We start from the raw sequence: 25,707 nt of genomic DNA on the forward strand, positions 1-25,707 counted from the left end.
AAACACTTTTCCTTTTTAAATTTAGACTGATTTGAAATTAATTATTATAAAAATAAGGATGCCCCCAAAATAGGAACACAATTCTTTAGGAGGGGCAGCAAAATACACTTTAATTTTTGCTTAGTGCCAGACTGCTGCTTTTAGCTGCTTAAAATAGAAAACAAACTAGGGACCAAAGCACTTTTCGACACAATCCTTATCATCATGTTTAGGTCACTGAAATAAATTATAGCACTTGCATGAGATTTACTACCTAAAATTTTCAATCCAGCTTTTAATCCAGGATTAAAAACATGCAAGGAATTAAGGAAGAATGAGAACACATGAGCTTTTCAAGACAGACCTACATGTAGTGCCATCTAAACACAGATGTGATTAGCAAGGTCCAACTATGATGTCAATACTATGACCTACAAATACTTACAAAGGGTTAACTACACATATTACAGCTAGTTTCATTTAACAACTACTCTGTCTTGGGGGGCAGTATTCTGCTTATGCTGATATTTGAGATTGATGCTGTTGAAATAAATTGAAATGGGGCCTTAATCCATCGTTTTTGAAAGACGCAAAGGGAACCTCTACTAAGCAAATAAACATATACAATACACTGATCTTCTAAACTTTCAATGCATACTTTTGTTCTATGTTTACCATTTTATAAGGAGAACACTATCGTTTAACTATTAAACATAATGAAAATGAAATCAATTTTCTCAATTTGAAATTGTGGTATCTCTGGCCATTGAAACACTGTAACAAGACGACAGGCAACCAACAACATATAATTAGTTGATCTACAACTTCCTCTTGATTGCCAAGGTTTATTATAAATAATTTGTAGACACTACTCCTTCCTGCCTGAGGCTTAAGGCATGCTTTTTTTTTTTTTTTAAATGGTATCTAGATAGCTAAAGAATGCAGCTACCACTAAAGGAATCTTCAATGACATCAGCATGCTTCAATTAATAGAAGTAGCTGGCTAATACTTGCCAGTGCTTATGCCTATATTTAGATTGATTTGATAGTTGCAGTAAAATTAATGCGTTAACACATATTGAGAGTGTTTCTAGGATTCAGAACCAACTACTGAGGAGAAACAGAATCTCTTGACCAAATTCCTTTTCCTATTAGCTTAAATCTGGCCACATCCCCAAACTTTTTGTGATTTAAATAATTTACACTTAGCCAGTCAAAATGTTCCTGTACCCTACATACAAACTCTTTCACAAGAATTTCAAAATGCAAAACTGAAAATCACAATGGAAGACAATCACACTCATTTACTAATTAACGTAACTGGGAACTCTATATAGTCTTCTTTTTTTAAAGCATAATGAATTTGCAAAAATTCAGATTCATATGATCACTTCACCTCACTTTAATTATTCTCCCGAGAGAATATCACATGCATAACCAGTGCCAGCTATACTCCCTGATTCACAGTTTAAACACTTACGTAAGATCATCTGTTTACTTCTGTGAAAGAAGAGGAAAGCCCGCATTACAGACAGTAAAATTATATGATGCAGGGAAGGTGACAAATCTAGGTTTACCAACCCTTGAATTACACCGAATGGTTTTTAACTTCAACTTCTTTTGGAACACTGCCAAGGATCTAGTACCAAGGGATACTTTAGAGCAACATATTCTGCATGCAAAAGTGCCAAGAGAATATGTTAGAGAAATTAAATCATTCTGTTCCACTATTCAGCACTCATGGAAGCCTGAGCAGAGGCTGGTGATTAGCTAATTTGCATGGACTCTGTGCAGAACAGTATTTAAAATAATTCCAGCAGTATAACCTTTAAGGGGCAAGACAGCTTGGCCTGACTGGCTAGCTAGCTTGCATATCTTATCATCCCTCTATCTGAGGCAAGACAAGCCATTTTTAGCTGTACAAGGATGGGTGGGTAGATTTCTGAAAATAGCTACATCTGCAATTTTACAGTTAAATATGTAATTTCCTCACAAAGACTCTAATCAGACTCCCATTTAAGTGGACTGCAAAAACTGGATCAAGAGAGGTAATGAATCCAACCCTCATTCCAACCTCCCTGTAGGAAAACAGGCATTGTTCTCAGGTTTATCCAACTATCTTTGCAATTGTGACCAGGAAAAGTACCAGGGCAGTCAAAGCTGAACTCAGGAGAACTGCTTTAGGTGCTATGGAGCAGCACACAGGCTCTATGGATGCTGTGACAGCCCTTGGAAATACCACAGACTTCTCTATTTATCTATTAGAGGAACACTAATCCCTAGCTCAATCATTCAGCATTATCAGGTACCAAGTACTGCTTGTTCATGACAACCTCATTTTCAGGGACGATTTACATTCCAACAGCAAACAGCATGTCCTGCAGGCAGAGCTGGAAGAAAGCGATCACCAGTGTGCGTGCAGATCTGTGCCTGGGCCTCAGCAACAGAGCTTCTAGCTTGCAGTGCTGGCAACCCGGCCTCACACCAAATTAGAGGCCTGGTAAAATCTGATCCTCACTTCTCCATCACTTCTTAATACAGCGCAAGTCTCCCAGACAGTGTTTTAACTACAAAGTCCTGGGTACTGCTGGGGTTTGGTAGGCATTGTGCTGACCTACCTCAGACAGATCTGCCCCCCAAAAGTTTTGTGTTCAAAAGGATAGCATATTTTAACACCCCTCCTCCCCTCTCCCCACTACCACTTTGCTCAACTTTGCTAACTTAACCACCAACTGGTAAAGAAGAAAGTGACCCTGCAATGCAAGGGACCTCTTACAGCTTATTTGTTGCGTTGATATTTTCTTTTAAAAGAAATGGGAGTTCAAAGCCAAAGCATTTTTTTGGTCAATTTTCTTTGAGAATGAGTATTTTGGAGTCATTTCTTACAGGTGGTAAATTATATATCTACAGATTTTTGGATGGTGCAGGTGAGGGTTTTATTTTGAAATACAACAACTACCTTTCCTGTACATGATGTTTTATCTTCCCAAGCTCAAATTCTCCATTTTTAGGCCATCTCCTGAGGTTTGGAATGGTAAAATCATGGTAAGTCAAGCATGAGACCTTAGCTACAACAAACCATATTTTACACAGAGAAAGAGAACAGTTACAACTGCACGTACCTCTGGTTTTATACTACTAATGATCTGCACATGGTTCTTTAATCATTGTGGTATACTATCTGTCTATAAGCTGATCAATTCTGTATATGCAACATGCATTTGAGAAGTAATACTCTTTGTGATGATACAGCTCCATATCCTGCTTATGAAACAGCAGCCTGAAAGCTGTTTTCAAAGTTACACAAATATTACATCTAATCTATTACGCAAACATCTATTTTGAAGTCTTGACAACAAGGAACTAACTTTTAATGCTTCCATAACATTTGCAAGTTGGAAAAAAAAGAAAGAAATGTTCTGCATCAACAGGATCCTCCTCTTCATGGAAATTAAATACCAAAAATAAATACAGAATTCCCTCATGTGGCCCTGCTGTTTTCTTCACTGTTTTCCCATAGACTTCAAAAAAGAGAAGTCTACACACGGATTTTAAAGAAATAAAAGCTTACATTGCAGAAGGAAAAGAAATGCTATATATTTCTACCAGGTTTTAAGGTTTCAAATTATCTTCATGAGGTACACTGATAAAGATAGTATAGCACTCTAGGTGAGATGAAGTTTACAGATATTACTCAGTAACTTTAATTGAGAATAGCTGAAAAGAAAACAGCCAAATTTTGGACATGGAAGCTGTATTTTTAGGCCGAAGCTTATTTTTAAGTTGAAGCTAAACGCAGGTTATATTTGAGCTTTTTTTTCCCCCTTGATCTTCTGCTGATCTTTCTGACAACATTTGCAGCCACACCTCACGGTCCCCAGGATAAAGAAGGCAATTCTCTAGAGCAACAATAACAGAGGCACAGAAGAATGTACTGGCTTAACTGCTGGGACTCTTCTATGATAAATCATAATTCCAACTTGACGGAAACTAATTTTCACTCATTATTATCAAACATGACTAGGTAAGGCAGCTCTCCTCTCCTATTGCCAGGCTCTGTATGTATAAACCCGTGGTGCCCTCTCTGCACCTTCCACATACACCCCAAAACATCTTCCTCTTCTGCTTGCTCTCTCCTCTGTTCAGACATCCCACAGCTCTTCACAGACTCCCTGTTTTGCTGAAATGGTGAGTTCCTCTGCTGTTATTCAAGCCACTTTGCCTCCTTTCCAAACTCTCATACCCATCTCATTTCTTCTTCTCCATCATCATCAAACTTTCTTCATCCCCTGACTCCTTTCTCTAAATTCAAGTTGCTCACATCCTTAAAATTCTGACTCCACCATTTATTCCAATTTCTAGGCTCAACCCCACCTTCATCTTTGACTTTTTATGAGCCATTTAAAACTTGTTTATAGGGCAGGGAGGCTCCTCTCACAGGTAATGCCTACCAAGATTCAGTTCAAACCCTGGTTCAATTTCCAATTTGATTGCAGGTCCTGTACCACCCCAGGCAACCCTGCTTATGCTGCAGTTCTACAGCAGAAATACAGAGTTAACATTTTCCTACCTCAATATTAGCACTATGAGGATAAAGAGAGGGAGAGGCTGTAGCATGCTCACTGATTCAAAACCTCCGGAGATTTTACCTGTAAAACTCTGAGTATACAAGGAACAGTCTTTTAAAGTCAAAAACTTTGTCAAACTTGGATGATTTTTCTATGCAGAATGGACATTGCTGACTCAATACCACTTTGACCACCTTATGAGTACAAACTGTAAGAGCCAGAGACTGTTCATTCTGCATACTTGAGAGCACCTTCAAGGCTCTTAATATGGAACAAATTATAAAAGGTAACTTGTTTTAGTAACTTCAGGGTTTTTTCCCTTGCAGAAGCAAACTGCTCATTTTTATACACTGAAGAACATACAGACACATCAGGGTTTTTTATGCTACTACATCAAAACACAAACCAAACAATACTTAATTAAAAATGCTTCTTTCTTAAGAGCATGTACAGGCCTGGCAGCTTTTTAGTTTTTGGTATTCTTCATGATGTAGGCAAGAAGAAAATCTTGGACTAAGTGAATTACTTGATTCTAAAAGTGAAAACTCCTGCAGCAAACAAACAGTATTATGGTGGCATAGGGAACTTCATTAAAAACCTCAGAGTATCAGATATCAACTTACAGGGCCCTGTTCTAAAATGATGGGATGGCTGAAGAGCGTGGGAAAAATGTTTGCGCATTGGCTGCACCTGCAAAACTCTGCATGCAGACATTCATGCTGAGGGTAAACAAGTAGTCAGCCATGCAGCTATTTGCAGAGTGTGCACTTACAAATGTCCACTTCCTTGGTCATGTATAAATGCTGGACTCGAAGGGCACAACATTCATGCCTCTGAAGTGAAAAACTGAAATAATGAGCCTCATACTGCAGACTGTCCATGCTAGACATGCAACACTAAGTCCTAGCTCTCATTCCTATGCAATTACAACCCCTCCTTATTCCTGCCAACCAAGGTCTAACATGGCTACAAGTTTAAGGCAGATGGTCTGATGTTCCTTTTTAGTTTGTGTTTTATGCATCTGCCTTTCCAGTGCCAGTTTTGTGAGGTTACTGTACAAGATAAACTCCCTCTTGCTTCTTGGGGAAAAGGGAAATCAGTTTTTAAAAACAACAACAATAAGCATTGAAGGATTCGCTAAATGTGGCCTAGGCAGAGGGTTTCCCCTCTTTCCTTCTTTTTCTGTCCAAGATCAGTTGTTCCCAACGGGTGTGGTGCCTCCCACTAGCAAACAGTCCACCAGTAGAGGTGTGGAGGTCAGTACCTACAAAAGGCTCTGTCATTGGCAAAGCCGCTGGCACAATGAGCACAGAGAAGAGAAAAGGTGACGGGTCAGGAGAAGATAAGAAGGTGGAAACAGACATCTGACTGTTCTTTTTTACAGCAAAATATCAAAAAAATAGCAATGTTAAAAAAGATGTTATGCTCTGCTGCAGGCTTAGTGATTCCTATCTCTGTATTTGTCAGGCTATTACTTTATATTTGGTTAAGTAAACTTTCTATTTGGTTAAGTAAACTCAGCATACCAAAACATTGCCTAACATGTTATGGTAGTAACAGAACTGAGTCAAAAGGCATTGTTTGAAGGGAGAAATTTAGATGGATGGGAGGATACTTGCATATAAAATGTCCATTAATTATGCAACCATCTGCATGACTCGGTAGATGTGAAAAATTATTCTCCTGAAGGAATGTGCTTAAAAACATACAGAACAATATTCTTTCTCCATAACTTCTCTACTCTGCACTTCCTCTGTCCACAAAGGTTCTTCAACACTGTTATGGGTTACAGAACATTTCATTAAACCTTAATCTCTCACAGCAAATAACAAGACCGCAGCCTGTAGCTGTTTCACCCAGGCTTCACTTCGCACACTGGTAACTCCTACTATCCCAAGTACGAAACTCACTAACCCACTAAACCCAGACCTGCAAAAAGACTGTATTGCTTCATAGGACATAATCCCATAACAGATTTTCCCCTTTTTTTAAGTCAAGTAATACACAAAAGCTTCAGCCCTCCAGGTGATGGTCAGACACTCAGAACTTCATCACTGTAAGACAGTCATATAGCATACATTCATATTACACATACAGGGACAGATTTTCAAAATGGCTCAATATTTAAGGCTTCAAAAGAATTTCACTCCTTTTTAGGCTCATGAGTGAGGTGTGTGAATTTTCAAGTGCTCAGCACCCAGTGAGAACAAACAGTCCTGTTCATATCACTTGTATAGCAATTGGCTATTTCTCAGAGGACATTATCAAAAGCTGTTCCAGCTTTGTTCTTTTCAACAGCATTGCTGCCTAATGGCACCAAACATTTCCTGCAAAATAAAGATAGGCTTACTTAGCTTTTCAAAATAATCCATTTGAAAAAACTGGGACAGAGAACATGTGGAATGTATTAACTTGTCCTGATTTTCAGGAGGAACTGTCGGTTTGTACAAGAGTAGGCCATTCTCTCACTGTGTAAGCTTTGCATTTCAGGAATTTAGAAACTGGCCTGGAGGATAAAATAATTCCTTTTCTGCTGAACTCAGACATAAAAGGATCTTAGCTCAGAGGTGCTTTGCCACTTTGCTTTCTAAAAAATAAATTCTCTAAAATATGAGTACATTTTGACAATTTCTGCAAGTCATAAAAGCAAGTTTACATAGTCTGGTGCTTCCCTCTACACAAAAGACCTTTCTGTTACAATTACAGTTAAGAAACAAGAGCCAAGTATGGTGACTGAAGCATAGTAGATGGTCCAGAAAAGACTGTTCTCTGTTTAATAATCTTCTGAGAAAAAAAGGCAGAGACTTGACATTGTTTACCGTCATTACTGTTACTCTGACTGTTCTTCAGTATGTGTGCATGTATGCACGAGCACCTTTCCATAGGCAGTGCTACAGAAGCAACAAGCTTAGTAATAAAACTGAACACAACTTAAGCATAAAATTTTAAGACTTTTTTACCCCCATTTTCTGTTCAAACCTGAAAAATTGGCCAAATTTATGTACTGCTTCTTGACTTTTATTTTGGTAAACTTAACTTTACAAGAATTCCTCAAATAATGCATAGCAAAACTGCACTAGTGGAACTGAAAAAAACCCTAGGTAATAATAAGGAACCTGCACTGGTTGCAGAACCAGCTTCCCATTCGGGAATTGCTAAAAAGCTACAAAACTTCAGTAGGATCAAGGCACCTTCAGATCCCCTAATCCCTCTCTTTGCAAAAAACCCATGCAGAAATGCTATGCCTTCCCTACTGATTCTAACACATTAAATTCCTTGGTCAGTAATCTCTCCACAGTGGAGTGGCATTTTAATCTTTATAAAACTGCAAGCAATGGTAACAGTTTTCAAATTCTTAAGGGTCAAATTTTAGCTTTAAATTATGTCTCTGTTAAACTTTCAAATTTTCTCACTTTGCCACTTCCTGTTAAACTTTGTATTTTCTCACTTTGCCACTTCCCTCTCTTACACCTACTATCCTTCGTGGCAGATCCTAAGTTTCAGAAAACTCAGCAGAGCTGTAACTTACTCTAATTTTGATGCCCGTGCATTGCAAATATACTCACAGGGAAACCTGGGCATCACCCTTAAGACAAGGCAATTTGGCGCAGACAGAAAATGCCAGAAAGTTTAATAAGGTAATATGAGAACACACAAAACATACAAGTAAAGAGAACAGCAATCAAAGCTAAAACAGATGGTATATGAGATGGTTCTGAAATCATCACTTACAGCACTGAGGTAAACTGCAGGGAAACCACCACACTGCAAAAGCATTACTTCAGCTCATGTTCAGCACAAATCAAAAGCAAATTGCAATCCAATAGGAAAATGTGCTTCACTATTCTATGAGTTTACAAAAATGCAGACTTCACTTCTCCACTATAACATTATAGCCTTGTTTACTTGCAAACCACACTCAGATGTTGCTCCTCTGACATCATTAATCTCCATGGAAACCTTAGAATGACTGTTGGCCTGAAATAGGTTCTGTCATCCCAGATCAACTCAAAAGTACTCCAGCAAAAGATCTTATATCTCGTCTTTTTTGGCTGTACATTTTTACCAGTGAGCACAGCTGAAGACTTACAATTCCTGCAGCTGCTATGAAATAGAGCTTTAATTCAGAACAATCAGAACATACATAAGGTGAACTATTTTTCCAGTTGAGGCTAAGATACAGAGATTCAAAGATTACCTACTTCTAGAGTAAGATGTAGACTTAAAAAAAACCAAAAGATGTGTCTGTATTGAGTGTCAGAAGATGATTAAAGCTAGGAGACCAGGCTCTTAAAAATCCACTATATCTCTGCACAGCATTAACCCCTTACAAGAGGGGAGCAGGGCAAAGCAAAGTTACCTTTCTAGAAGAATTTATTAAAATTTACTTTTGGGGGTCATCGGGAAAACGCCTATTTTTAAGTGGAGCGCAACCAGATGGGTCGTGTTGGGTTTTTCTTTCTCCTCCTCCACACCAATGCAGCCACCCTCCATGACTAATGTCCCCAGCACAGGGTCAAGGCAGTTACTCAGTTACCTAGCAAACGGGTCCTCTGCAAATGAGTTTTGTGCCGAGTTAAACTGACAGACTGAAACATAGAGATACAGTAAATGTCAGGAAAGCTGCTTTCTTGGCAAGAAGCCATGTACACAAATTGTTTCTACAAGGAAAATAGACTGCCTGGGTGTATACAAATACATAATATGTTATATATAAGTAATTAGACTTCTTATAGACCAAAATTGAGAATCTGTAAAAAGCAGATTTGAGACTTGCATAGTTGCAAGTGTCATGCTGCACTAAAACTTGCTTTCTTGAATTAATTAATTGTTATGAATTTCCAGGGATAATTAACATAAATTGCCATATAATTTTTTCTGAGACACATGCAAGAAAAAAATGCACAGACAGGCAAAAGAAAACAAGGGAAAAAATTTAAAATAGTATATAAGGATTTGTATTTTTTCCATTCATTTTCAGCAGTCCTAGAAAGAGTTATCTCCACTTATAGCTGCAAGCCCTTAGACATTTCCAGAAAAAAACAAACTACCTTACTACCTTAGGTCTGACCTTTCCAACTTTAACTCCTACAAGTCATTCCCTGATCACAGTTTATTTCTGTTCTGGGCAGAAAGCTTCTTTTGTGGTGTATCTGTCCACTTTCAAACCCAATCAAGTCCTGGGGCTCTCTGCATGGCTGGGTTTTTTAGATACTATGGTAATATGGTAATACAGAACTATCTTAAAACCAGGGCTCACTAACATGCTCACTAACTTGAGTAAAACTGCTGATTGCTAATAACATCCAATGTACACTGTCAAGTCTGGGGTTTTTTGTTTGATTGCTTGTTTTATCTCAGCAGCATGTAGATGTGCACTATGCAGAATGAGCTGAATTTGGTAGATGACTTACTGATACCTTTAACATCTATGTTGAATTTACAAGTTCATTTGTTAATGAGTAAGCTGCTAAGTGAAACACTAGAGACCCACAGTGTCTGTGTAGAGAAGGCCACATCAATTCATAAGGGGATACAAACATGCCCCTGAATGGGAGCTTTGCTGTATTTTATAGGAAACCAATCTGAGAGATCACAGGCCTTGAATGGTAGGATACAGTCTTTGCTAGCACTGGTCTCCAGGCAAGCCTCAGTTAATCACCAACAAGCCCTCTGCATGCTTTGTAAGTGTCAGGCCCTTTGCATACCTACTTTTTTTATGAGGGAAAGGGAAAAGAGAATGGGAGGTATACATCTGATGAATAAGATGCTGGACTGGAACCTTCTGCCAGTAAGTGAGGTGTTCAAAGCCACACACTCCCTAATTTTGTCCCTTCTCCAGCTAACAAGCAGAAATAACAAGGCAGCTGCATGGTGGCATCCTTATTACTGAAGTGCTGGGGAAAGAGTAGTGAATTCATCAAAACCTAAAGACTAAATGATGCCAGTTTTACAAGCATTCATCTTTAGGGGGCACAGCAGGCTCTCACCTTTTTCTCACTGTGGAGGAACCAAATACACTCCCCTGTCTTTGTGCTCACTACTGATTGCAGGGACAGTCAACAGGATGGCAACAAACAGAGCTTGTCTAATATGAGAAGAGAGGAAAGCGAATGCTCCCTCTGGGAGTTCCTTGTAGTTTGGTGTATGCTGTGCCTTACACTTGCTAACAATGTAATGTCATCTGTGCAGTTTTGATTTTTGCCTGGAAAAGAAGAGAAGCAACAAAACACTGGGTTTTAACTCTTAAAGAAGTATCCATCCAATAACACAATGATCATACAAGGGCCAGTCAAAGCTTCTACCACCAACGGTGGCCATGAGGTGATACCTAGAGGCACGTACCTGATCAGACCAAGCATGTAACTACACTTTTCTCAGAATATTCTTCTGCAGTTTGGTGCTCAGAAACTTTGAACCATAAGCAGTATTTTTGTGTTAAATGGTTGTCTTGATGAGTTTTCCTTTCACAAGTTTGTATGATCAACTTATTAAATTCATAAGAACAAGTTCTAAGTAACATGAAACCAAGCTAACAGATATATAACCTAATCTGCTAACTCTGACTAAAATTCCACCCTTGGAACCCAGGCATGGACATCCAAGGAAAGACAGCAGTGGGATTGCTGCCTACGCCTAGCTCCGTATCTTTTCCTCCAGGCCTCCTTTCATTTTTATGATAGCTTCAAAACTATGGAACCACAGTGCAACATGAGAATACAAAACCTTTCAACCAGAAGAATGAGTCAGTAAATTAGATTAGAACTAGAGCAATAAATTGCTGCTTATGGGGTTTTTTTCCCCCCTAATTCTGCAAGTCTGGCCCACCTTCCTTTTCTCTGGTTCCTACCTCAGAGTAAGAACTTATGAAGCCTTAATAACCCTGCTGCTAGCATGAAGGAGAAATTGTTTGGTTCCTTCTCCCAAAGAGGCTTTTATGAAACATTCAGACTTCACCAGCTCAGCAAACAGAATACAAAACACTGCCTGTAGCAGAGAACATCAAGGTGTAACATACTTGAAAAACAGAAAGAAAGGGCAATTAATTTTTTTTGTAGCAACTGATGTTAAATTTCACAAAGGGGGTACTCAAGTTTTTTTAACAAACAACATGTCCTGGCTGCTTTTGTTACTCATGCTCCCCACAGCAAAATGTCTCATTCTGGTCTTATAACAATTAACTGTAACAAACAGAAGCAGCAGGGAGAAAAAGAAAAGAAAAAATCCACAGAATACAAGTGAACTTCCAAGCACTTATGAAAGATTGAGGACCAAAAGAGGTAACATCTGACAGAAAGCTGACATAGGTATCCTTGCAAGGCAAAAGCTCTGGCTGCATCAGAGCCTGACATTGCTAGGCAACTCACACTGAAGTACCAAGGGTGTATCAAAACAAGGAATTTGTTAATTGCTGTAAAGTCAATATGTCATTTTATTATACAAGAAGCACCAGACACAACAACAGCTGAAATGTTTTAAACAAACTCTGTATTTTTTTTTTAAATTGCTTACAGAATATGAGCCCTCATTCCCAGTATTTCCAGCAAGCTGCTGTGCTAAACAGATGTCACCCACTGTGCAATCTTGTATACTTAACTAAAATAAAGTTCCCTAATACCTATTATTTCAAGGACCTCATATGCAGGTTTTTACTTTCAGGATTGCTGAAAAAAACCTATTTGACTCCTAGAAAGGTTCAAACAGGCTTCCAAGCTACACATAAAATATTCAAAGCCAGCAAGGCCACCATAAAGCTTAATTACAGAATGCAAACACAGTTAGATGAGCCTTCATGGGTCACAGAATCTTGTTAGAGGTTTAGCACTGGTCTCCGATGCTGAAGTTTGTTTTGGTTCTAAATAAATACTTATTTATACTTTTTAAGGAGCACTTTAATTTAAAAGTAAGTCCAAATGTAACCTAATGACTTTTGGTATTTTTAAGTTTAAATAATTGGAGACACATTTTCATTTAGGATACACACACACACACATATGCCTCCATATGCACCAAACAACCATGGCAACTCAGTAACAATAAAAATGCTTTCTGAACTCCAGGACAGCCTGGATATTGTTGTTCTACCATAGCCAAATACTTCATTATCCACTTGATTTCTGAACGGCATGTATTCTTTTTGGTCCCATATGAATGCCAAAAAAGACTTCTGTTGCTGTTTGTCAGTTGCCATGCTATTGTCAACTATTTCACCCCTTGGGAATACAACATCCACCCACAATTTCTCAAGTTTGTATTAGTAAGCTCTGCCTAGCACTAGCTGTATTTCCAGGAAAATGCTAACATTTTTCAACTGTTCTAATCACTGATTTAAGCTTTAACAGTAACAAACAAATTCAGTTGAGGCATTATCACTGGCACTTGAATCGTGTGCAATGGCAAAGGAGAAAACCAAAATAGAGCAATACTCTGGTATATCCATGGAGAATATAGAGCTGGGAATATAAAATGAAAGAATGCTGAGTTGTTCAGCCTGGAGCTGAACCTATTTTATGGGTGGAAAAGGCAATTCCAGGTAATGCCTGTACCAGGTAGTACTCCCTTTTCCCTCACTACTGGGTATGTGTAGGCTTTTCTGCACAGTACTAATTGCAGTGAAAAAGACTGGAATATTCTCCATTGCCCACTATAAGATTCACTTGGTTGATCCAGAGCCTCTGGTGACACTGGTCCAGCAGATGAGAGCATTTATGAGACTAGCCACTCCACAGTGACTGTTATGCGGTTTATCACTGAACGTCATCCTGATTTCTCCAGGAAGATTTAACAGATTAATTGGAGACCATAGCAATGGGCTCCCATAACACACAGATACACATTAAGGAGCAAGACATTCAGATGTACCACAAAGAATTGTCTGGAGGAATAGTTACTTTCCTTCAGGCTTGAAATCTTGGATTTTCTGTGTGAAAAAAAGTACTTCTAAGTGTAGGCCACTGATCCAATATTTCTTATTAGTCTGCAGGCTTTGCACCTCAGCAGTTTCATTTGTTGCTAGTGTTGCGTGACACTCATCCATGGCAACAGAATTCAAAATTCAATCATGAAGATGTCTCCCATTTAGTGAGAGCAAGAACTAGATGGACATTTGGCTGATCTTTTTGTTGGCTTGGTTTTGTCATGACAGTTAGTGAGGTTAGTATGAACCAATCAAGAGCAAGGCAAGTGCAAAAGCTATGTTATGGTTTTGTTAAGCTGCAATTTGAGAGCGCTTGTGGAATCCTAAGAGCTGCCTAGGCAGTCCTGCTGTACAGAAGTATGTTTCTACCTGCTACTTCATGAAGTTCCTCTTCACAAGCTGGTCATCTACATGTCATGATCCCTGACTACTCCCTCACAAACTGAGCAGGCTCTCATCGTGGAAATAAGGCTACTAATAGCTTTCTCAGAATTTACCAGTCAACAGTTTTCCAGTGGCAACAACCCATGCCCCACATGCTACATTCGCTCCCCACTGTTCTCCAAGCTGCCTCCTCAATTAGTAAAGCTGTCTCTTTTGGGTCTTGGCTATCTTAAGCTATTGGTTACAATATATAGGTCAGAAAGACTTCAGCGACACTACCAGCTCCCTGACCTTCCTTCCAACATCAGCGAGTTGTTCGTGTCTCTAATATACATGCTACTCCAGCAGTGTTTACACCACAATACAAAAACGTTTGTGTGTTTTCCTTTGTTCTTTAAGAACAAAATTGGCTCCTGATGAGGTTCACAGTCTGACATCTCCACAGAAACCAGCAAAATATGGTGGCAGGCTGAGATTTTAAAATATTATAAGCCAATACTGCTGTGAAACACGTAAGACCTAGAAATTACATGCCAAAGTAACAGCCTCTTCGTTCTCTGATACTCTAATTTACTAATTACAGGATAATATATGTGAAGCCAAGTCATATACATATATATATTTATATATATATACACGCACACACACAATTGATTCAGAGTCACACAGTAGTGGACCAAAAGTTTAAACTGATATATTGAGAGGGGGAGAGAATCCATTAGCACCACGTTTGCAAATTCTAGTTTGTGAGCAAGCAACTTACAAAGCAGTTCTGGACTGGATGGATAAACAGTGGTCTAATTAGACTGATGTGCTGGGAAACTCTTCCTTCTGTGAAGCAATAAAACAAGATGATCAGTATAAACCCTGGTGTTACCTGCTAGATCTCTCTACTGGCAAAAATACCCCTCCCGTAGTCCACAAAAGTACAGTATCAAGACGAACGCTTCAGAACAGGATTTGGTTATCTCACTGTTAAATTTTTCATGGGAAACGTTTTGCTATATAATCTTGCAAAGAAAAAGATAAGTCATGGCTGGTACTGTTGGAAGCTCTGGATGAAGCATGCCATTCCCCACTGCACCATCCCAGCACAGTTTTTAACATTCATAAAGCATCCTGAATGATTAATAATCATCACAAAGGAGCAGCTGAAGAGTGCTGCCATATTTTTATCTTCCCACAATAAAAGCTAGCTGATTTTAGTTGTTTGTGTTTCATGTCTTCCTTAGATGAGCAACATAAAGTTGGGAAGATTTCACTTCAGAATGAGTAACAGACAAGTTCCAGTAACACCAGACTACTAACAGGGGAGTAGAGCATAAGCATTACAAAATGAGGACAATGACCCCCTGCATATCCATTCCTAAGGTTTCTAAGCATCCTGCCTGCCATGTAGCCAGGTTTCACCCACAAGTTATTGCAAGTAAAACATCTAGCAAGGGCATGTTAGTATCATCTGTATTTTGACACCACCTCAGAGCTGCAGTCATAGGCCACATGTTATTTTGTCTGGCATTGTACCAAAACAGAACCAGTTACTCTGTGTCCCAAACACCTTGTGGGAAAAGTTGCCAGAGATACACATAGCTGAACTGGAGGGGTATGAGGAGCCTTGAAAATAACAAGATAATACTTCCTACACAAGAGTCTCAAAACAGTGGTTTGTTTGTAGAGACAAGACTTTATATGAGGAACTGAAGAAGGATAATGAGGCAGCTTGTCAGATGTTATGGTAGCATCTTTTGCTGCAAGAGGCTGCAAAAATTAAGAGTCTAAAGGTCTTGACTTCAGAATGGAAAAAATGAACAATGAAGGCTTGGGTCCTGGACTGATCAGGGGTGAAAGTACATTTCTCATTACTGAAACACAGCAGAGGTGACAGCCACTGGGAATCATGGTAAAGAGCCCTGAAACTACAAAAAGGCAGATGAAGTTTGATGTACAAGAAGCCAGGAAGAAGGAGAAGGAAAGGCGGCAATGACACCATCAAAGGAGCAGGCTAAATACTGTGGAATCATTTAAAATTGGTGAAGTAAGACTGCATTTATCAAAGCAAGTTTGTTACAGTAACAGGAATGTGACATAGTTAAAATTTGGGGAAACAATTAGATGTGTGCACAGGTAAGATGCTTTTTCCAACAGATGTCAAGCATCTGACATGCAATCCCCTCATGCAGCAGTCTTCAGTCTGTGACCCAAAGAGATCTGAGTAACACCTAAAATTGTCAGTCAGAGAAGTGTCATGGTGATGCTCACAGCAATTAAAGTAAATCAGGGGCAACAGCGAAGTAGCAGAGGAATTTAGGGGAGACCAAGGAGGACAAAGGAGGTACCGAACAGCAAAAGTGCATGAAAGATGAAAACGGCTTTTAGCTCTGTGAGTTTAAGAGAAAACTGGAGATGAAGAGGGACACTGAATATAACCAAGTGCAACAACAGTAGGTGGAGCTGTGAGATAAGAGAAAAAGTAACCGTTAAGGGGACCAGTTAAAATAGCAATTCTGAAAATGAAGGCATAAAACCCTACCTTCATGTTAAGTCATGAAACACAATCTACAAGAGCTCAGTTTGATATGAGTATGACAGCCATACCATGTTAGCAGATGGAGCTGAAACAACCTGTCACTTCTTCTTCCCCGCCCTTAGATAAGGAAACACTGCCCATGCCTAATGCAGGTTAAATCCCAGCCAGCTTGCTGTCAACCAAGTGCCAAGATCAGCCAAACACTAGGCAAACACAAACTCGACCGGATTTAACAACCATATTGAGGGGTTGTTCACAGTCTTCATGCTTTGCAGTCTACACTACATGCGAATACCATTTGAAGTTTTCCACAGAAGCACAGGCAAGAATTTTGTACTATTTTCTGAGTTTTCTTAAAAATAAAGGAATTATTTATGACAAGTCTGTTGACCTCTGGAAAGGAATAAGTAATACTTTGATGTAAGGGCTAATGAACACTAATGATGTATAAAAAGATCCGCAGAGACAACTGGTATCACCCTGTCACCGTAAGGAAGTTTATAAATGTAGTTCACCAACACAGGCTCTACTTCATATCCAGATTCAAAACAAAGCTGGACAACTCTTAATAACTCCAGATGGAACTAGGAATTTTACTTGAAACTTTTCTGTAAACAGGAAAAAAAACCAAACCCTGGTCCTGCATAAAATGGATTCCTGTATTAGGCAACATACAGTGAGCCTGTCAAGTGTAAGAACAGCTTTATTCGCCAGGGATCTAACAACCATTCCTAGGATGGATTTTGACATCTGATTCTTCTGTGAACATTCTCCAAAAGAAGCAAGTTCATGCTTATATGAAACTAAGGCACAAAAATAGAATTGCTTCTAGCCTCGTTCACTGAAGATCCCAGTAACACTCCTGTGAGAAGAAGCAACAAAAGGGAAACTTTATATAATCTTTAATCCCTATTTCCATGAGGAAACCCCTCCCCCAACTTTACAAGTAATCTCCCGTCAGCCTTTTTCAGGGAAAGAACTGCAACCACCATCTCCACAAATCTTTTTAGAGGACAGAACACGCAAATGATCCATCAGCGTTATTAGAGCTATTTTTCAGAGGCCCGGAAAAGAGCCTGTGTCCAGAAGCTTGTTTGCTGGTCTCACCAGTTAGCCTGATAAAAGATATCATCTGCTCCTACAAATCTTGCTTCTCTCAAGGTAAAAAAGAAACAAATATTTTATACATAAGCACCTGACTGGCAATATTTACTAACAATTCACAAGAGGTGGCACTGAGGCCTAACTATATCACACAGTGCTAATTGCAATCTGGGGCCTACCTGAACAAGCTGTCAAATGGGAATTATGTGCATAGCTACAGGACAATAAATTAAAGTATATGATTAATTTTATCAACAATAACAGACTTGAAGTACAGGGTAAGTTTCAGTTTGTAATTACATAAATGGGTCCACAATCACACAGCTGGCCTGCTGTACATCATGCAATCCATTTCTCTTATTTTTGTGAAGCTGAGCTTTAAATCATGTTGTGTAATTTATAAATCACCATACTGAAACCTGCTGATTATACTATGCATGCCACTACTCAACTAAGTGATTTCCAGACCCAGTGGAAACCACGGAACTGTTCTTGGGCCCTTCAGACTACTGACATACATGCTAATTATTTGCTATTTAATAGTATTGTATAGCTAGATGTAAATTACAACATGGTAGGGTTGGTTAAGCCCTTTGTTATTTAAAGCACTTTTACATGTTATCTTTTTTCAAATCAGGAACATAGCCAAGGCACAAATGGCACTAACAATCTAGTTCAACACACAAAAGAAAACTGCCACTGCCAGACACTGTCCCTCGCTGCTACTACACTGCTCAGTGTAGAGGCTGAGTAACAGAGGGAATCAGGCAGGACTGAATCCATCCTCACTTCAACCTAAGCACGGATTGCCACCCCAGCTACCAACCATGCTGACAGGCAGTAAATAAATCCCTTTTCACCATTGCTGTAACAGAGACAACAGATATGCATAGACCCTTGCTTCACTTCTACTTGTCTACCTCTAACCTGAAGCCACAAAAAAAAAAAAAAAAAAAAAAAAAAAAAAAAAATCCATGATGAGCAAATGCACAGCTGCTGCTGAGATGTCCTGCTTCCCACTGCAGTGCCTCTACATCTCTCTACACTCAGTGAACCTTCCTCCTGAAGACTTGATCAGTAAAGAGACAACAACAAAGGAGTTAGACACACAGCTAACAACTTATTCAAACGTGAATGGCATTGCTAGTATATGACCAGGAAAGTAACCCAAAAGGGAGGGAATAGCAAACATTTTCTATTTGTTTCTAAAAACCTCAAACATTCAATTGCTATAAGGGAACACAATAAAAAATAATGGAGCAATGTTTAGATCTAACAACTGCCAAAGCCAACAATACAAAATCTTTCTGGTCCCCAGCGTTGCTAGTCAGCTGTACACTATGCTAAAAGTTGAAATATTTTATTGTTGCTGAAGCAAAAAATTTGTGACTGGAAGCACTGCAGTAGAATTCCAGGCAGAGCAGTAATTTCTGCCATAATACAAGGACTGCTAGACCATTTGGAAGATTACTAAGGCGGCCAGCATTCGCAACAACACTGCTGGATGGGGATGCAGGAGGGAGGGAGTATGGAACAACACTGCTATTTTCTTTTCTTGAAGAAAAGTAGTCTTGGTAGTCTTTATGACAGCAAAGTACTTCTGGCAAGATCAAGTTGATCAAATCTGCCTAAGTTTGGCACCTAGTAGAAGCCACGTTCTTAGAGAAACTCCTAAAAAACCCTGTAGCAAGCAAGTAGGGAAAGTGGGGGGTTTGTCCATGCAAGTTCAAACACCTGCAATAGGCAGATGTGAGCTTCCTCTGAAGGCCCTCCAAAACACATACATTAATTATACAAGGAACACAGGCATTACAAAAGGAACACTGGTACTTATTTTAGGAAGACTGCCTCATCAGGTGCAATCTAAGCTGACCACTACAATTTCCCAGTGGCAAAGGCATTTTACAAGGTTCCCACCACTGTTTGTGCATAACTAACTGGCAGTTTGCTGCTGTCCTACTCACATAGTTGCATCTGTGCAGCTGTTTGTGAGACTCAAATTATTTTAGGAGGAAAAAACCCTAACCAAACCCTACCTCTTTCCTTTCTTTTTTCTTATTTTCTATACTCAGTTCACTGATGAGGGTTAAGGTTTGGATTGACAAACACATAGAAGAGCACAGCTGAGGGAATAGTAAATTACAGTTGAATAAGGAGAAAAAGCAAATTGAGTTGGGACCAGGAACTGCTAAAAAAGCTTTATACCCAGGGCAATACAACATGGACCTGCATCCTCACATTTCTATTTCATGCAGGCCAGACACATTCATCTTTTTCTTCAGCACTGCCTTATGTGTGCTTTAATTGCAGCATGCTAACAGCAGTTGGCATTTTACAAAATGCTGGAACTAGGGATTAATGTTTTAAAGGATTTAAAGGCTGTGATTTCAAGCTGCTTTACAATTGCAAGGAACATTGACTTCTACAGAGGGTTGTAACAGGAGCAGTAAAAATCATGTCCAAATGGATTGGGGAAGAAAGAGTATTCAAAATAATGAGATTTTAAGAATCAGCATACAGTAATGTGCCACATCTAGAGCAATACATGGAAAATGGAAAACTAAAAACTCTCAACTGTTTGCTGGATTTTGCACTTGCTGCTTCTCTTTTGACTCGAGCATCTTTCTGTTAGTTCTGGTGTAAATATGTGTTGCAATCAATGACCTGTCCACCATTATATCCTTAGTGCGAAATCCTGGATTCACATTTGTTAACAGGGATACTTCCACCGACGCCAATAAACTACAGCAGAGGTTCTACATCGGGGTAAAGGAAGTTACTTTTAAAGGGTACAGAAAGATGGCTATTCCTGAAGAGAGGAAAAGCTCTGCTTTTAGCTTGGTCTCCTGTCACACTGATTTTAGCTGTAGCCTCAGGGTATCTGCCTGTATGCAGCCTTCTCACCTCAACAAAAGTAAGCACCTGTATGTACATGGTTGTTATTGTGAGTTCCAGCAAAGCCACTTGCCCAACTGTCTGCTACCAGTATTATCTGAGCAAACCTAGTTTGAAGATCACTGCTTCACTGAAGGAATTTGAATTGCATAAGCCTGCAGCAGTTAGAGACACGTCTTTCTCCTACAGCTGCTTTCCGCAGAAACTGGCACAACACTAATCCTGTGGGCCCAAGGCTGCACCCCTCTATTCCACAAATGATCCTTGGATTCTGGGGATGTTCTTTTATATGTTTTTGGCATCAAAATCCCTCACATCCCTCTTTGCAAAGACTCAATTTTTAAATCTATATGCCTACTCAAAGTATCCAGCAACAAGTTTGTTTTGTAGCCCTAAGTCTTAGGAACTCGTGGGAACTCATTCTGTCTTGAAATGATAGTTACACATCACTCCTCTTTCCTACAGCACTGTACTCAATCTTTTATATTATCTTCTCTGTTCACTTTAGAACATTTAAAATGTGAAATAAGGAAGACCTCCAAAATCACAAGGCCTTTTTAAGAAAAGTATCAAACACATACCCATACCCCAATTACAAAGATTTGCAGAACAGTCAAACAGAGGCCCACAGTTGCCACAGAAAGTAAACAAGAACCTTCTGTAAGAAGACAGGCTGTGGCAGGAACAGAGACAAAAAGCTAAGAAAATACTTCGATCACAGCAATGACTGCCTTATTCAGCTTGATGAAACCCATTGTTTGTCACTAGAGGCATCACTGATTCCTTCACCAATGACTCAGGAGTGATACAAAACTGCCACTGCATAGCAGCCACACTGAAATCATTGTGCCAAAACGATCAGCCAGCACTGGGGGATTAAAACACGACTGTGCACACCCTTCTCCACAATCAGAAGGTGCCAGTAGTGAGGTCCTCAGAACTTTTCTGAGTATAGTATACTCAGTATATAGCAGGGCTCAAGGGACATCCTTCACAGAGTGCCAGGCAAAAAGAAGTGGTAAAGCAGCAAAATAGGTGGGGATTTCTTAAAAATGGACCCAAATTTTGTGCTCAAAGGTAGCAAATATACACATGGAATAGAAACTAAGTGCTAAACCCTAGCTAGTCTGCAACCAGTGAAAATAAAACAGTTACAAAGACTTATTTATACTTGCTGATGATCTGGGTGCTCTGAGTAGCACAATTCTGTGAAGGATTGCAAAGAAAAAAATTAAGTAGAAATACCAAGTGATGATTCCAAAAACTTTCAGTTTGTGTTCTTAAGGGTTAAACCCGAAAACAGAAAAAGGTGGTGCCAGTGTGTCTGCAAAATAATTTATGAAGTTTTTTAGATGGTGCAGTTTCACAGTATAAAAAGATTGTGACAACATAATAAAGTCACAGCAAAATAATATAAACACGATAAAATAAGCAGCATATTTTACATACAGTATTTCTTTCTATTTTATTTCCTTTTTCTTCGTAACTCAGAATAAAACAGAGTATCTCCCACATATCCTTCTTTCACTGCTGATTTGAATGAAAAAAAGAATACAGTGACTCTCATCATAACTTGCTTGGAGCATAATAAAGTATTTTGGAGAGTTGTAAGTGTCCATTCTCAGCTCATGGTGATGGAAATAGAGAATCTACCATGACTTCTATATATACACTACTTAGTGTTACTTCTTATTTTGCTAAGGAAATAAAGGAAGACTTTCTTATAGACGAAACATTGAAATAAATGCTATTATTCCTTCTTATGTGAAAAATAAAGAAGTGACAGAGTAACTATTTTATTTTTCCAATGGAACGCTACCTTCAATTTTACTATTCACTCTCTGCTTTTCGTTTATCTCCAAATGATTAAATAACTATGTTAATTTCCCACATATCATTTACACCGGCCAGATTTGAGTTATTTTTGACCAGAAAAATTTCAACAATGGTATGTCTTTAAATCTTCAGGTTTAGGTCCACTTTCTTATTTACAGAATGCTATTTATTCATTTCTAGATACTGGCTGTAGAGTTCAGTGACAAAAGTTGAGTTTAAAAAAACCAAACACCCCCCCCCCCCAACCCACAAAAAACCAACAAAACAAAAAACAAACCCCACAAATTAGGTTAATATTTATAATGCCTGAATAGAAACTCTCACCAGAACACTGCCTTTGCTCTTGTTAGCATATGCATTTTACAAATTATGCAGATTTCTTCAGTACAGGACAGCAACTCTGCAACCACTTGTTCAAAAGGGACTCAATTGTTCTGAACTCAAATGATCTGAAACATGAGCTAATTGTCAAAGCCTCACCTCAGCGCAGTCATATCCTGATTTTTATTCCACAATAGCACATAACTAATGTTGCATGGTAAGGCCATATGCTGACTTCCTTGTGGCTAGTGTATTGACAAGTGAACAAGGTACCTTCCATAATCAGTAGTCCGTATGAGACCTAGTTTCCCAGGGCAAATGACACATATGCCACAACAATGCCATCTATGATCAGCTGTCTAGTATATCATGCTGTGGAGTTACCTGCAAGGAAACTGTAATACAGAAAGTCTCAAGTAATTTAAGTTTATTCAGTAAATGCTCACAAAGGTACAGAACAATGGTCTAAACCAAGATTTTAGATTTTAAACTGTCTGCTACATCCTTTAAGGCAATGATATTCTTCTCTAAGAGGTTATTTTACCATCTAATAATGAAGCCTATCACCACCTTATTTTTTCCTTTCTCTAATTCTTCTCTCTTAACCTGAATGAATTCAATTCTGCATGTCATGTGCACTATGGCTTAATGCAGTATATCACCTGGACATACACTTAGCTTACACACAAGTAGAGCCACTGATTTCAACTGTGTAATGTATACTCAGTCTTGAAATGGAATCTGTAGTAATTACATATTCATTACTATTTCAACCAGAAATAACAGGGGATCTATTATTTTGATCAGGAGCAGCAAGATGAAACGTGAGAGAATCGTACTTCATTTACATGAAGTCATTATTCCTGCTGAGACAAGGCTGGGGCACTGATACTGCCTGGACAGTCGGTCCATGGGGGTCACTTAGACATAGACCTGAAATGTCATCCCCTGTGCTCTGCAGCAGGACCTCTCTCCCCGAGAAGACCATGCTGTATCTGTTAACAGTAGTTTTCACCACTGCCATTCCCATGGATGAACAAACATGCATTACAGGTCACCTCTGGCAAAACAGGTCCAGGAAAAATCTTGCACCTAATATGAACAACTGTGACAAAGTTTGTTTTCAATTCCTAAGCCTTGCTTGGGGACAGGGAAAATCCCTCTGCAGACTTGACAATGTTGCTAAGTCTCAATCAGCAGGGTCTTTGAAAAGAGCAAGCCAACAGATAACCACCACTAGAAGATGACAAGACCTCCCTAATGCAAAAAAAAAAAGTTTATTTCTTAAGGAAGATTCCAACAAAGTTGTCTATTCTGGACTCCTGGAGTGTCTGGGTATTTATTTCTACATGTATTCATATGAACAAGGCTCTGAGAGACTGGAAACCACTGTGGCAGCAATTTATTCACAATGGTATTTCTTCTACTGAAGTCAAGTCAAGTTTGCTGCTGGCCCAATGGCTGATGGGTCACCAGTCCCAGGAGTATTCACACTTGTGCACATATGAGCACATAATGCTGTCTTATTTATATTTTCATTTTAAGTCAGCTAGTCAAGATGCATCTGTAACAACACAGTACTCATGGGTCTCACTAAACTTTCTGCTGTATTTCCCATTTTAAAAAGCATTCCTTTTGGAACTTATACACGATAAATGAACTTTGAATATTTTCACATCATTTGAATGGTAATGGTTGCAGCACTGGAAGCTTCTTATTCAAGTAAGAGTTCATGAACACACACAAATATACATGATCTCACTATGGTCAACTGATCCTGTTTAGAACTGAATAAAACCATACACAGACATTTAATATACAACTGGAGTAAAAAAGTTCCATTCTTAAGAACACTAAGTTACACATTTCCAGTATCAACAATAAAAACTAAATACATCTAACTGAAAATGTCATCATAGTTTAGATATGAATAGATTATAATAAAAAAGTAGTATAATTTATAAAAGAAATATGCAAACTTGCAGAGAGCCAAACATATACCTTCATCCAAGTGGTTGGACTACATGATGTAAACAGTTGAAATCTGCATTTCATTTAATAAGACAGTTTCAGCAAAGATTTTAATTCTAAGTTCACTATTAAAATGATGAATTGTCATTCATCACCTAAATGCTCTAATCAATTTCAGTGTATGAATTAAATCTTACTCAAACTTTATGCTAACCCTGTTTCATTTTGTAATGGTTACCAGTAAAACGCCACAAAAAAACTTCACAGATTGTTGCTGTTTACTATTGTTTTCCATAAAGTTTTATATAGAATAAAACCTCATAAAAACACTACTGCAGTTGACATGTAAGATTATCCAACATCATTGGAAAAGATAAAAAATAAAAAAAGACAGTAGACTGTCAAGTACTTCTGTCACCTTATTAAAAAAAAAAAAACCCAAACAAAACCCATCAGTCTGAAGTATCTTGTACTGAAATTATGAGAACACACTGAACAGACAACATAACAAAGCCTTATACAATAATTTCACTTAGGACTTTTAGAAAGACTACTTGGAAGTTGGATAAAGTTGCACTCCAATACAGAAAGGCCTTCATCTTATATTCTTGCATATATTTAAGCCTATGATTGTACTCACTTCAATGAGGCTTGTCATGGAAAAATGGTAAGGCTAAAAAAATAATTATTTGCAAAAAGGAGAACAAAATCATCAGTCAATCCATTCTATGGGAAAACTGAATAAAAGCAAGACCTAGAGATAGAGGAGCATTCAGGGAAGCTCTTGTATGGAACAAGACTCAAGATTTTTTGCAGAGGTCCAGAAAAACAAATAAGCAAAACCAAGAGTGATAAAAGACAAAAAATGCAAGTGACCTAAAAAACGAATGCAGAACTTTGTATTTTTCCCTTATATGACTTTTTAATATTTCTCTGTCTACATACTTATATACTTTTCAAAGCAAATTCACTATCATTTTGATGAGAGAAATTCTCCACTTGAACTTGAAATAGCTTGACAGTAACATTTTTGGGTTTTACTTTACTTATAAAAAGTACAGGCAATAGTCTGCATAGTCACTATATAATTTCCTTGCAACCTACATCTCCTAAAACTACAAATAATTCTTTCCAGAAGAAAGATGCTTTTCTTTAGGCATTCTTAAAATTCCCCATGATCATTACTGAACAGAGGGACTATTCAT

At 38.6% G+C, this 25,707-nt stretch overlaps 1 protein-coding gene across 6 annotated transcripts in view; it reads right to left on the minus strand.

Annotated features, from left to right (window-relative positions):
* Positions 1 to 25,707, minus strand: part of PLCB4 (phospholipase C beta 4) — a 216,140-nt gene that overhangs the window by 120,533 nt on the left and 69,900 nt on the right. For 2 of the 6 annotated variants that reach the window (XM_041125493.1, XM_041125492.1), the window contains exon 1: positions 14,612 to 14,661. The exons of 1 other annotated variant lie outside the window; for it this stretch is intronic. The gene's annotated coding sequence lies outside the window, so the exon portion shown is untranslated. Of the gene's footprint in view, positions 1 to 14,611; positions 14,668 to 25,707 lie in introns of those variants that run through there. 3 more of the 6 variants (XR_005933031.1, XM_030021185.2, XM_041125491.1) reach the window with 3 other exon arrangements.

This window comes from Aquila chrysaetos, chromosome 8 (assembly GCF_900496995.4).
Source record: "Aquila chrysaetos chrysaetos chromosome 8, bAquChr1.4, whole genome shotgun sequence".
Classification (NCBI taxonomy): domain Eukaryota; kingdom Metazoa; phylum Chordata; class Aves; order Accipitriformes; family Accipitridae; genus Aquila; species Aquila chrysaetos.